We start from the raw sequence: 16,630 nt of genomic DNA, 5'->3' as shown, positions 1-16,630 counted from the left end.
TATCTACAACGCTGTCTCTATAAACTTGGAAATAAGTACAGCTCTATCTCTATAAACATGGAAATATCTAGGCCGCCATCTCAATAAACATGGAAATATCTACACCACCATCTGTATAAACATGGAAATATCTATACCGCTATCTGCATGAACAAGGAAATATGTACACCGCCATCTCTATGAACATGGAAATATCTACACCGCTATCTGTATGAAAATGGAAATATCTACACCGCTATCTGTATGAACATGGAAATAGCTACACGGCTATCTGTATGAACATGAAAATATCTACACCGCCATCTGAATGAACATGGAAATATCTACACCGCCATCTCTATATCAATGGAAATTTCTACACTGCTATCTCTATAAACATGGAAATAACTACACCGCTATCTGTATAAACATGGAAATATCTACACCGCCATCTCAATGAACATGGAAATATCTACACAGCCATTTGTATGAACATGTAAATATCTACATAGCCATTTGTATGAACATGGAAATATCTACACCGCCATCTGTATGAATATGGAAATATCTTCACAGCCATCTTTATGAACTTGGATATATCTACACCGGCATCTGGATGAACATGGAAATATCTACACTGCTATCTGCATGAACATGGAAATATCTACACAGCTATCTGAATATACATGGAAATATGTACACAGATTTCTCTATAAATATGGAAATAACTACAGCGCTATCTCTATAAACTTCAAAATATCTACACCGCCATCTGTATTAACATGGAAATATCTACACCGCCTTCTGTACAAACATGGACATATCTGCACCGGCATCTGTATAAGATGGAAATATCTACACCGCCGTCTGTATAAACATGGAAATATCTGCCCAACTATCTGTATAAACATGGAAATATCCGCACCGCTATCTGTATAAACATGGAAATATCTACACTGCAATCTGCAAAAACATGGAAATATCCACACCGCTATCTGTTTAAACATGGAAATGTCTACACCGCTATCTGTGTAAACATGGAAATATCTACACCGCCATCTGTGTAAACATGAAAATATCTACTCCGCCATCCCTATAAACATGGAAATATCTACACCGCCATCTGTATGAACATGGAAATATCTACACTGCTATCTTTATAAACGTGGAAATATCTACACCGCTATCTGTATGAACTTGGAAATATCTACACTGCTCTCTGCATAAAATTGAAATTATCTAAACCACTATCTCTATAAACATGGAAATATCTTCACTGCTATCTGTATAAACATGGAAATATCTACACCACTATCTATATAAACATGGAAATATCTTCACCGCTATCTGTATAAACATGGAAATATCTACAATGCTGTCTCTATAAACTTGGAAATAACTACACCACTATCTCCGTAAACATGGAAATATCTAGACCGCCATCTCTATAAACACGGAAATATCTACACCACCATCTGTATAAACATGGAAATATCTATACCGCTATCTGCATAAACATGGAAATATCTACACCGCCATCTCTAAGAACATGCAAATACCTACACCGCCATCTGTACGAACATGAAAATATCTATGCCGCCAGCTGTATGAACATGTAAATATCTACACCGCCATCTGTATGAACATGGAAATATCTACACCGCTAACTGTATGAACATGGAATTATCTACACCTTTATCTGTATGAATATGGAAATATCTACACCGCTAACTGTATGAACATGGAATTATCTACACCTCTATCTGTATGAACATGGAAATATCTACAACGTTATCTGTATGAACATGGAAATATCTACACCGCTATCTGTATGAACAGGGAAATATCTACACCGCTATCTGTACGAACATGGAAATATGTACACCGCTATCTGTATGAACATGCAGATATCTACACAGCTATCTGTATATCAATGGAAATACCGACACTGCTATCTCTATAAAAATGGAAATAACTACACTGCTATCTGTATAAACAGGGAAATATCTACACCGCCACCTGTATGAACATGGAAATATCTACAATGCCATCCGTACGAACATGGAAATATTTACACCGCCATCTGTATGAACATGTAAATATCTACACAGCCATCTGCATGAACATGGAAATATCTACACCGCTAACTGTATGAACATGGAAATATCTACACCGCTATTGGTATGAACATGGAAATATCTACACCGCTATCTGCATGAACATGGAAATATCTACACAGCTCTCTGCATATACATGGAAATATCTACACATATTTCTCTATAAATATGGAAATAACTACAGCGCTATCTCTATAAACTTCGAAATATCTACACCGCCATCTGTATGAACATGGAAATATCTACACCATCTGTATGAACATGGACATATCTACACCGCCATCTGTATTAAGATGGAAATATCTACACCGCTATCAGTATAAACATGGAAATATCTGCCTATCTGTATAAACATGGAAATATCCGCACCGCTATCTGTATAAACATGGAAATATCTACACCGCCGTCTGCATAAACATGGAAATATCCACAAAGCTATCTGTGTAAACATGGAAATGTCTACACCACTATCTGTGTAAACATGGAAATATATGCACCATCATCTGTGTAAACATGAAAATATCTACACCGCCATCTCTATAAACATGGAAATATCTACACCGCCATCTCTATAAACGTGGAAATATCTACACCGCTATCTGTATGAACTAAGAAATATCTACACTGCTATCTGTATAAAATTGAAATTATCTACACCACTATCTCTATATACATGGAAATATCTACAGTGCTATCTGTATAAACATGTAAATATCTACACCACTATCTGCATAAACATGGAAATATCTTCACCGCTATCTGTATAAACATGCAGATATCTACACAGCTATCTGTATATCAATGGAAATATCCACACTGTTATCTCTATAAACATGGAAATAACTACACTGCTATCTGTATAAACATGGAAATATCTACACCGCCACCTGTATGAACATGAAAATATCTACACTGCCATCCGTACGAACATGGAAATATCTACACTGCCATCTATATGAACATGTAAATATCTACACCGCCATCTGTATGAACATGGAAATATCTACACCGCTAACTGTATGAACATGGAAATACCTACACTGCTATCTGCATGAACATGGATATATCTACACCGCTATCTGTATGAACATGGAAATATCAACACCGCTATCTGTATGAACATGGAAATATCTACACCGCTATCTGTATGAACATGGAAATATCTACACCGCTATCTGTATGAAAATGCAAATATCTACACAGCTATCTGTATATCAATGGAAATATCTACACTGCTATCTCTATAAACATGGAAATAACTACACTGCTATCTGTATAAACATGGAAATATCTACACCGCCTTCTCTATGAACATGGAAATATCTACACCGTCATTTGTATGAACATGGAAATATCTTCACCGCCATTTCTATGAACATGGAAATATCTACACCGCCATCTGTATGAACATGGAAATATCTTCACCGCCATCTGTATGAACATGGATATATGTACACCGGCATCTGGATGAACATGGAAATATCTACACCGATATCTGCATGAACATGGAAATATCTACACAGCTATCTGAATATACATGGAAATATCTACACAGATTTCTCTATAAATATGGAAATAACTACAGCGCTATCTCCATAAACTTCGAAATATCTACACCGCCATCTGTATGAACATGGAAATATCTACACTGCCATCTGTACAAATATGGACATATCTGCACCGCCATCTGTATTAAGATGGAAATATCTACACCGCCGTCTGTATAAACATGGAAATATCTGCGCAACTATCTGTATAAACATGGAAATATCCGCACCGCTATCTGTATAAACACGGAAATATCTACACTGCTATCTGCAAAAACATGGAAATATCCACACCGCTATCTGTGTAAACATGGAAATGTCTCACCGCTATCTGTGTAAACATGGAAATATCTACACCGCCATCTGTGTAAACATGAAAATATCTACACCGCCATCACCAAAAACATGGAAATATCTACACCGCCATGTGTATGAACATGGAAATATCTACGCAGCCATCTCTATAAACGTGGAAATATCTACACCGCTATCTGTATGACCTTGGAAATATCTACACTGCTCTCTGTATAAAATTGAAATTATCTACACCACTATCTCTATAAACATGGAAATATCTACACTGCTATCTGTATAAACATGGAAATATCTACACCGCTATCTGTATAAACATGGAAATATCTTCACCGCTATCTTTATAAACATGGAAATATCTACAACGCTGTCTCTATAAACTTGGAAATAACTTCACGACTATCTCTGAAAACATGGAAATATCTAGACCGCCATCTCTATAAACATGGAAATATCTACACCACCATCTGTATAAACATGTAAACATCTATACCGCTATCTGCATAAACATGGAAATATCTACACCGCCATCTCTATGAACATGGAAATATCTACACCGCCATCTGTATGAACATGGAAATATCTGTACCGCCATCTGTATGAACATGTAAATATCTACACCGCCATATGTATGAACATGGAAATATCTACATTACTAACTGTATGAACATAGAAATATCTACACCGCTATCTGTATGAACATGGAAATATCTACACCGCCATCTATATGAACATGGAAATATCTACACCGCTATCTGTACGAACATGGAAATATCTACACCGCTATATGTACGAACATGGAAATATCTACACCGCTATCTGTATGAACATGCAAATATCTACACAGCTATCTGGATATCAGTGGAAATATCTACACAGCTATCTCTATAAACATGGAAATAACTACACTGCTATCTGTATAAATATGGAAATATCTACACCGCCACCTGAATGAACATAGAAATATCTACACTGCCATCCGTACGAACATGGAAATATCTACACCGCCATGTGTATGAACATGTGAATATCTACACCGCCATCTGTATGAACATGGAAATATCTACACCGCTAACTGTATGAACATGGAAATATCTACACCGCCATCTGTATGAACATGGAAATATCTACACCGCTATTGGTATGAAAATGGTAATATCTACACCGCTATCTGTATGAAAGTGGAAATATCTACACTGCTATCTGTATGAACATGGAAATATCTACACCTCTATCTGTATGAACATGGAAATATCTACAACGCCATCTGAATGAACATGTAAATATCTACACCGCCATCTCTATATTAATGGAAATTTCTACACTGCTATCTCTATAAACATGGAAATAACTACACCGCTATCTGTATAAACATGGAAATATCTACACCGCCATCTCTATGAACATGGAAATATCTACACCACCATGTGTATGAACATGAAAATATCTACACCGCCATCTCTATGAACATGTAAGTAACTACACAGCCATTTGTATGAACATGGAAATATCTACACCGCTATCTGCATGAACATGGAAATATCTACACAGCTATCTGAATATACATGGAAATACCTACACAGATTTCTCTATAAATATGGAAATAACTACAGCGCTGTCTCTATAAACTTCGAAATAGCTACAGCGCCATCTGTATGAACATGGAAATATCTACACCGCCATCTGTACAAACATGGACATATCTACACCGCCATCTGTATTAAGATGGAAATATCTACACCGCCGTCTGTATAAACATGGAAATATCTGCCCAACTATCTGTATAAACATGGAAATTTCCGCACCGCTATCTGTATAAACATGGAAATATCTACACTGCTATCTGCAAAAACATGGAAATATCCAGACCGCTATCTGTGTAAACATGGAAATATCTACACCGCTATCTGTGTAAACATGAAAATATCTACCCCGCCATCCCTATAAACATATAAATATCTACACCACCATCTGTATGAACATGGAAATATCTACACCGCCAGCTCTATAAACGTGGAAATACCTACGCCGCTATCTCTATGAACTTGGAAATATCTACACTGCTATCTGTATAAAATTGAAATTATCTACTCCACTATCTCTATAAACATGGAAATATCTACACTGCTATCTGTACGAACATGGAAATATGTACACCGCTATCTGTATGAACATGGAAATATCTACACCGCTATCTCTATAAACGTGGAAATATCTACACCGCTATCTGTATGAACTTGGAAATATCTACACTGATCTCTGTATAAAATTGAAATTGTCTACACCTCTATCTCTATAAACATGGAAATATCTACACTGCTATCTGTATAAACATCAAAATATCTACACCGCTGTCTGTATAAACATGGAAATATCTTCACCGCTATCTGTATAAACATGGAAATATCTACAACGCTGTCTCTATAAACTTGGAAATAACTACACCACTATCTCTGTAAACATGGAAATATCTAGACCGCCATCTCTATAAACATGGAAATATCTACACCACCATCTGTATAAACATGGAAATAACTATACCACTATCTGCATAAACATGGAAATATCTACACCGTCAACTCTAAGAACATAGAAATATCTACACCGCCATCTCTATAAACATGGAAATATCTACACCGCCACCTGTATGAACATGGAAATATCTACACCGCTAAATGTATGAACGTGGAAATATCTACACCGCCATCTGTATGAACATGGAAATTTCTACACCGTCATCTGTATGAACATGGAAATATCTACACTGCTATCTGTATGAACATCGAAATATCTACACCGCTGTCTGTATAAACATGGAAATATCTTCACCGCTATCTGTATAAACATGGAAATATCGACAACGATGTCTCTATAAACTTGGAAATAACTACACCACTATCTCTGTAAACATGGAAATATCTAGACCGCCATCTCTATAAACATGGAAATATCTACACCACCATCTGTATAAACATGGAAATATCTATACCGCTATCTGCATAAACATGGAAATATCTACACCGTCAACTCTAAGAACATGGAAATATCTACACCGCCATCTCTATAAACATGGAAATATCTACACCGCCACCTGTATGAACATGGAAATATCTACACCGCTAACTGTATGAACGTGGAAATATCTACACCGCCATCTGTATGAACATGGAACTTTCTACACCGTCATCTGTATGAACATGGAAATATCTACACTGCTATCTGTATGAACATCGAAATATCTACACCGCTGTCTGTATAAACATGGAAATATCTTCACCGCTATCTGTATTAACATGGAAATATCTACAACGCTGTCTCTATAAACTTGGAAATAACTACACCACTATCTCTGTAAACATGGAAATATCTAGACCGCCATCTCTATAAACATGGAAATATCTACACCACCATCTGTATAAACATGGAAATATCTATACCGCTATCTGCATAAACATGGAAATATCTACACCGTCAACTCTAAGAACATGGAAATATCTACACCGCCATCTCTATAAACATGGAAATATCTACACCGCCACCTGTATTAACATGGAAATATCTACACCGCTAATTGTATGAACGTGGAAATATCTACACCGCCATCTGTATGAACATGGAAATATCTACACCGTCATCTGTATGAACATGGAAATATTTACACTGCTATCTGTATGAACATGGAAATATCTACAACGTTATCTGTGCGAACATGGAAATATCTACACCGCTATCTGTATGAACATGCAAATATCTACACAGCTATCTGTATATCAATGGAAATATCTACATTGCTATCTCTATAAACATGGAAATATCTACACTGCTATCTGTATAAACATGGTAATATCTACACCGCCACCTGTACGAACATGGAAATATCTACACTGCCATCCGTACGAACTTGGAAATATCTACACCGCCATCTGTATGAACATGTAAGTATCTACACCACCATCTGAATGAACATGGAAATATCCACACCGCTATTGGTATGAACATGGAAATACCTACACCGCTATCTGTATGAACATGGAAATATCTACACCGCTATCTGTATGAACATGGAAATATCTAGACCGCTATCTGTATGAACATGGAAATATCTACACCGCTATCTGTATGAACATGCAAATATCTACACAGCTATCTGTATATCAATGGAAATATCTACACTGCTATCTCTATAAACATGGAAATAACTACACTGCTATCTGTATAAACATGGAAATATCTACAGTGCCATCTCTATGAACATGGAAATATCTACACCGCCATCTGTATGAACATGGAAATATCTTCAAAGCCATCTGTATGAACATGGATATATCTACACCGGCATCTAGATGAACATGGAAATATCTACACCGCTATCTGCATGAACATGGAAATATCAACACAGCTATCTGCATATACATGGAAATATCTACACACATTTCTCTATAAATATGGAAATAACTACAGCGCTATCTCTGTAAACTTCGAAATAGCTACACCGCCATCTGTATGAACATGGAAATATCTACACCGCCATCTGTACAAACATGGACATATCAACAAAGCCATCTGTATTAAGATGGAAATATCTACACTGCTATCTGTATAAACATGGAAATATCTGCCCAACTATCTGTATAAACATGGAAACATCCGCACCGCTATCTGTATAAACATGGAAATATCTACACCGCTATCTGCATAAACATGGAAATATCTACACCGCCACCTGTATGAACATGGAAATATCTACACCGCCATCTCTATAAACGTGGAAATATCTACACTGCTGTCTGTATGAACTTGGAAATATCTACACTGCTATCTGTATAAAATTGAAATTGTCTACACCACTATCTCTATAAACATGGAAATATCTACACTGATATCTGTATAAACATGGAAATATCTACACCGCTATCTGCATAAACTTGGAAATATCTACACCGCCATCTCTATGAACATGGAAATATCTACACCGCCATCTGTACGAACATGGAAATATCTACACCGCCATCTGTATGAACATGTAAATATCTACACCGCCATCTATATGAACATGGAAATATCTACACCGCCAACAGTATGAACATGGAAATATCTACACCGTTATCTGTATGAACATGGAAATATCTACACAGCTATCTGTACGAACATGGAAATATCTACACCGCTATCTGTGTGAACATGCAAATATCTACACAGCTATCTGTATATCAATAGAAATATCTACACTGCTATCTCTGTAAACATGGAAATAACTACACTGCTATCTGTATAAACATGGAAATATCTACACCGCCACCTCTATGAACATGGAAATATCTACACTGCCATTAGTACGAACATGGAAATATCTTCACTGCCATCTGTATGAACAAGTAAATATCTACACCGCCATATATATGAACATGGAAATATTTACACCGCTAACTGTATGAACATGAAATATCTACACCGCTATCTGTATGAACATGGAAATATCTACACCGCTATCTGAATGAACATGGAAATATCTACAACGCTATGTGTATGAACATGGAAATATCTACACCGCTATGTGTATAAACATGGAAATAACTACATTGCTATCTGTATAAACATGGAAATATCTATACCCCATCTCTATGAACATGGAAATATCTACACCGCCATTTGTATGATCACGGAAATATCTACACCGAAATCTCTATGAAGATGGAAATATCTACACCGCCATATGTATGAACATGGAAATATCTACACTGCCATCTGTATGAACATGGAAATATCTACACCGTTATCTGTATGAACATCGAAATATTTACACCGCTATCTGTATCAAGATGGAAATATCCACACCGCAATCTGTATGAACATGGAAATAACTACACCGCTATCTGTATGAACATGCAAATGTCTACAAAGCTATCTGTATATCAATGGAAATATCTACACTGCTATCTCTATGAACATGGAAATAACTACACTGTTATCTGTATAAACATGGAAATATCTACACCGGCACCTGTATGATCATGGAAATATCTACAATGCCATCCGTACGAACATGGAAATATCTACACCACCATCTGTATGAACCTGTAAATATCTACACCGCCATCTGTACGAACATGGAAATATCTACACCGCTAACTGTATGAACATGGAAATATCCACACCGCTATTGGTATGAACATGGAAATATCTACACCGCTATCTGTATGAACATGGAAATATCTACCCCGCTATTTGTATGAAAATGCAAATAACTACACAGCTATCTGTATGAACATGCAAATATCTACCCAGCTATCTGTATAAAATTGAAATTATCTACACCGCTATCTCTATAAACATGGAAATAACTACACTGCTATCTGTAAACATGGAAATATCTACAATGCCATCTCTATAAACATGGAAATATCTACATCGCCATTTGTATGAACATGGAAATATCTACACGCCATCTCTATGAACATGGAAATATTTACACCGCCATTTGTATGAACATGGAAATATCTACACCGCCATCTGTATGAACATGGAAATATCTTCACCGCCATCTGTATGAACATGGATATATCTACACCGGCATTTGGATGAACATGGAAATATCTACACAGCTATCTGCATGAACATGGAAATATCTACACAGCTGTCTGCATATGCATGGAAATATCTACACAGATTTCTCTATAAATATGGAAATAACTACAGCGCTGTCTCTATAAACTTCGAAATATCTACACCACCATCTGTATGAACATGGAAATATATACACCGCCATCTGTACGAACATGGACATATCTACACCGCCATCTGTTTTAAGATGGAAATATCTACACCGCTATCTGTATAAACATGGAAATATCTGCCCAACTATCTGTATAAACATGGAAATATCCGCACCGCTATCTTTATAAACATGGAAATATCTACACCGCTATCTGCATAAACATGGAAATATCCACACCGCTATCTGTGTAAACATGGAAATGTCTACAACGCAATCTGTGTAAACATGGAAATATCTGCACCGCCATCTGTGTAAACATGAAAATATCTACACCGCCATCTCTATAAACGTGGAAATATCTACACCGCCATCAGTATGAACATGGAAATATCTACACCGCCATCTCTATAAACGTGGAAATATCTACACCGCTATCTGTATGAACTTGGAAATATCTACACTGCTATCGGTATAAAATTGAAATTATCTACACCACTATTTTTATAAACATGGAAATATCTACACTGCTATCTGTATAAACATGGAAATACCTACACCGCTATGTGTATAAACATGGAAATATCTTCACCGCTATCTGTATAAACATGGAAATATCTACAAAGCAGTCTCTATAAACTTGGAAATAACTAAACCACTATCTCTGTAAACATGGAAATATCTAGACCGCCATCTCTATAAACATGGAAATATCTACACCACCATCTGTATAAACATGGAAATATCTATACCGCTATCTGCATAAACATGGAAATATCTACACCGCCATCTCTATGAACATGGAAATATCTACACCGCCATCTGTATGAACATGGAAATATCTATACCACCATCTGTATGAACATGTAAATATCTACACCGCCATCTGTATGAACATTTAAATATCTACACCGCTAACTGTATGAACATGGAAATATCTACACCGCTATCTGTTTGAACATGGAAATATCTACACCGTTATCTGTATGAACATGGAAATATCTACACCGCTATCTGTATGAACATGGAAATATCTACACCGCTATCTGTATGAACATGCAAATATCTACACAGCTATCTGTATATCAATGGAAATATCTACACAGCTATCTCTATAAACAAGGAAATAACTACACTGCTATCTGTATAAACTTGGAAAAACCTACACCACCACCTGTATGAACATGGAAATATCTACACTGCCATCCGTACGAACATGGAAATATCTACACCTCCATCTGTATGAACATGTAAATATCTACACCGCCATCTGTATTAACATGGAAATATCTACACCGCTATCTGTATGAACATGGAAATATCTACAACGCTATCTGTATGAACATGGAAATATCTACACCGCTATCTGTATAAACATGGAAATAACTACATTGCTATCTGTATAAACATGGAAATATCTACACCTACATCTGTATGAACATGTAAATATCTACACCGCCATCTGTATGAACTTGGAAATATCTACACCGCTAACTGTATGAACATGGAAATATTTACACCGCTATCGGTAAGAACATGGAAATATCTACATCGCTATCTGTATGAACATGGAAATATCTACACCGCTATCTGTATGAACATGGAAATATCTACATCGCTATCTGTATGAACATGGAAATATCTACACCGCCATCTGTATGAACATGTAAATATCTACACCACCATCTGTATGAACATGGAAATACCTACACCGCTAACTGTATGAACACGGAAATATCTACACCGCTATCGGTATGAACATGGAAATACATACACCGCTATCTGTATGAACATGGAAATATCTACACCGCTATCTGTATGAACATGGAAATATCTACACCGCTATCTGTATGAACATGCAAATATCTACACAGCTATCTGTATATCAATGGAAATATCTACCCTGCTATCTCTATAATCATGGAAATAACTACACTGCTATCTGTATAAATATGGAAATATCTACACCGCCATCTCTATGAACATGGAAATATCTACACCGCCATTTGTATGAACATGGAAATATCTACACCGCCATCTCTATGAACATGGAAATATCTACACCGCCATTTGTATGAACATGGAAATATCTACACCACCATCTGTATGAACATGGAAATATCATCACCGCCATCTGTGTGAACATGGATATATGTACACAGGCATCTGGATGAACATGGAAATATCTACACCGCTATCTGCATGAACATGGAAGTATCTACACAGCTATCTGAATATACATGGAAATATCTACACAGATTTCCCTATAAATATGGAAATAACTAAAGCGCTATCTCTATAAACTTCGAAATATCTACACCGCCATCTGTATGAACATGGAAATATCTACACCGCCATCTGTACAAACATGGACATATCTACACCGCCGTCTGTATTAAGATGGAAATATCTACACCGCTATCTGTATAAACATGGAAATATCTGCCCAGCTATCTGTATAAACATGGAAATAACCGCACCGCTATCTGTATAAACATGGAAATATCTACAATGCTATCTGCATAAACATGGAAATATCCACACCGCTATCTGAGTAAACAGGGAAATGTCTACACCGCTATCTGTGTAAACAGGGAAATATCTACACCGCCATCTGTGTAAACATGAAAATATCTACACCGCCATCCCTATAACCATGGAAATATCTACACCACCATCTGTATGAACATGGAAATATCTACACCGCCATCTCTATAAACGTGGAAATATCTACACCGCAATCTGTATGAACTTGGAAATATCTACACTGCTCTCTGTATAAAATTGAAATTATCTACACCACTATCTCTATAAACATTGAAATATCTAGACTGCTATCTGTATAAACATAGAAATATCTACACCGCTATCTGTATACACATGGAAATATCTTCACCGCTATCTGTATAAACATGGAAATATCTACAACGCTGTCTCTATAAACTTGGAAATAACTACACCACTATCTCTGTAAACAAGAAAAATTTCTAGACCGCCATCTCTATAAACATGGAAATGTCTACACCACCATCTGTATAAACATGGAAATATCTATAACGCTATCTGCATAAACATGGAAATATCTACACCGCAATCTCTATGAACATGGAAATATCTACACCGCCATCTGTACGAACATGGAAATATCTATACCGCCATCTGTATGAACATGTAAATATCTACACCGCCATCTGTATGAACATGGACATATCTACACCGCCATCTGTATTAAGATGGAAATATCTACACCGCTATCTGTATAAACATGGAAATATCTGCCCAACTATCTGTATAAACATGGAAATATCCGCACCGCTATCTTTATAAACATGGAAATATCTACACCGCTATCTGCATAAACATGGAAATATCCACACCGCTATCTGTGTAAACATGGAAATGTCTACAAGGCTATCTGTGTAAACATGGAAATATCTGCACCGCCATCTGTGTAAACATAAAAATATCTACACCGCCATCTCTATAAACGTGGAAATATATACACCGCCATCAGTATGAACATGGAAATATCTACACCGCCATCTCTATAAACGTGGAAATATCTACACCGCTATCCGTATGAACTTGGAAATATCTACACTGCTATCGGTATAAAATTGAAATTATCTACAACCCTATCTCTATGAAGATGGAAATATCTACACTGCTATCTGTATAAACATGGAAATACCTACACCGCTATGTGTATAAACATGGAAATATCTTCACCGCTATCTGTATAAACATGGAAATATCTACAACGCAGTCTCTATAAACTTGGAAATAACTAAACCACTATCTCTGTAAATATGGAAATATCTAGACCGCCATCTCTATAAACATGGAAATATCTACACCACCATCTGTATAAACATGGAAATATCTATACCGCTATCTGCATAAACATGGAAATATCTACACCGCCATCTCTATGAACATGGAAATATCTACACCGCCATCTGTACGAACATGGAAATATCTATACCACCATCTGTATGAACATGTAAATATCTACACCGCCATCTGTATGAACATGGAAATATCTACACCGCTAACTGTATGAACATGGAAATATCTACACCGCTATCTGTTTGAACATGGAAATATCTACACCGTTATCTGTATGAACATGGAAATATCTACACCGCTATCTGTATGAACATGGAAATATCTACACCGCTATCTCTATAAACATGGAAATAACTACACTGCTATCTGTATAAACTTGGAAAAACCTACACCACCACCTGTATGAACATGGAAATATCTACACTGCTATCCGTACGAACATGGAAATATCTACACCTCCATCTGTATGAATATGTAAATATCTACACCGCCATCTGTATTAACATGGAAATATCTACACCGCTATCTGTATGAACATGGAAATATCTACACCGCTATCTGTATGAACATGGAAATATCTACAACGCTATCTGTATGAACATGGAAATATCTACACCGCTATCTGTATAAACATGGAAATAACTACATTGCAATCTGTATAAACATGGAAATATCTACACGTACATCTGTATGAACATGTAAATATCTACACCGCCATCTGTATGAACATGGAAATATCTACACCGCTAACTGTATGAACATGGAAATATTTACACCGCTATCGGTAAGAACATGGAAATATCTACATCGCTATCTGTATGAACATGGAAATATCTACACCGCTATCTGTATGAACATGGAAATATCTACACCGCTATCTGTATGAAGATGGAAATATCTACACCGCTATCTGTATGAACATGGAAATATCTACACCGCTATCTGTATGAACATGCAAATATCTACACAGCTATCTGTATATCAATGGAAATATCTACACAGCTATCTCTATAAACATGGAAATAACTACACTGCTATCTGTATAAACTTGGAAATACCTACACCGCCACCTGTATGAACATTGAAATATCTACACTGACATCCGTACGAACATGGAAATATCTACACCTCTATCTGTATGAACATGTAAATATCTACACCGCCATCTGTATGAACATGGAAATATCTACACCGCTATCTGTATGAACATGGAAATATCTACACCGCTATCGGTAAGAACATGGAAATATCTACATCGCTATCTGTATTAACATGGCAATATCTACACCGTTATCTGTATGAACATGGAAATATCTACACCGTATCTGTATGAACATGGAAATATCCACACCGCCATCTGTATGAACATGTTAATATCTACACCGCCATCTGTATGAACCTGGAAATACCTACACCGCTAACTGTATGAACATGCAAATATCTACACAGCTATCTGAATGTCAATGAAAATATCTACACTGCTATCTCTATAAACATGGAAATAACTACACTGCTATCTGTATAAACATGGAAATATCTACAACGCCATCTCTATGAACATGGAAATATCTACACCGCCATTTGTATGAACATGGAAATATCTACACCGCCATCTCTATGAACATGGAAATATTTACACCGCTATTTGTATGAACATGGAAATATCTACACCGCCATCTGTATGAACATGGAAATATCTTCACCGCCATCTGTATGAACATGTATATATCTACACCGGCATCTGGATGAACATGGAAATATCTACACCGCTATCTGCATGAATATGGAAATACCTACACAGCTGTCTGCATAGGCATGGAAATATCTACACAGATTTCTCTATAAATATGGAAATAACTACAGCGCTGTCTCTATAAACTTCGAAATATCTACACCGCCATCTGTATGAACATGGAAATATCTTCACCGCCATCTGTATGAACATGGATATATGTACACCGGCATCTGGATGAACATGGAAATATCTACACAGCTATCTGCATGAACATGAAAATATCTACACAGCTATCTGAATATACACGGAAATATCTACACAGATTTCTCTATAAATATTGAAATAACTACAGCGCTATCTCTATAAACTTCGAAATATC

This window comes from Gorilla gorilla, chromosome 14, assembly GCF_029281585.2.
Source record: "Gorilla gorilla gorilla isolate KB3781 chromosome 14, NHGRI_mGorGor1-v2.1_pri, whole genome shotgun sequence".
Lineage (NCBI taxonomy): Eukaryota > Metazoa > Chordata > Mammalia > Primates > Hominidae > Gorilla > Gorilla gorilla.
This window is presented reverse-complemented; position numbering follows the sequence as displayed.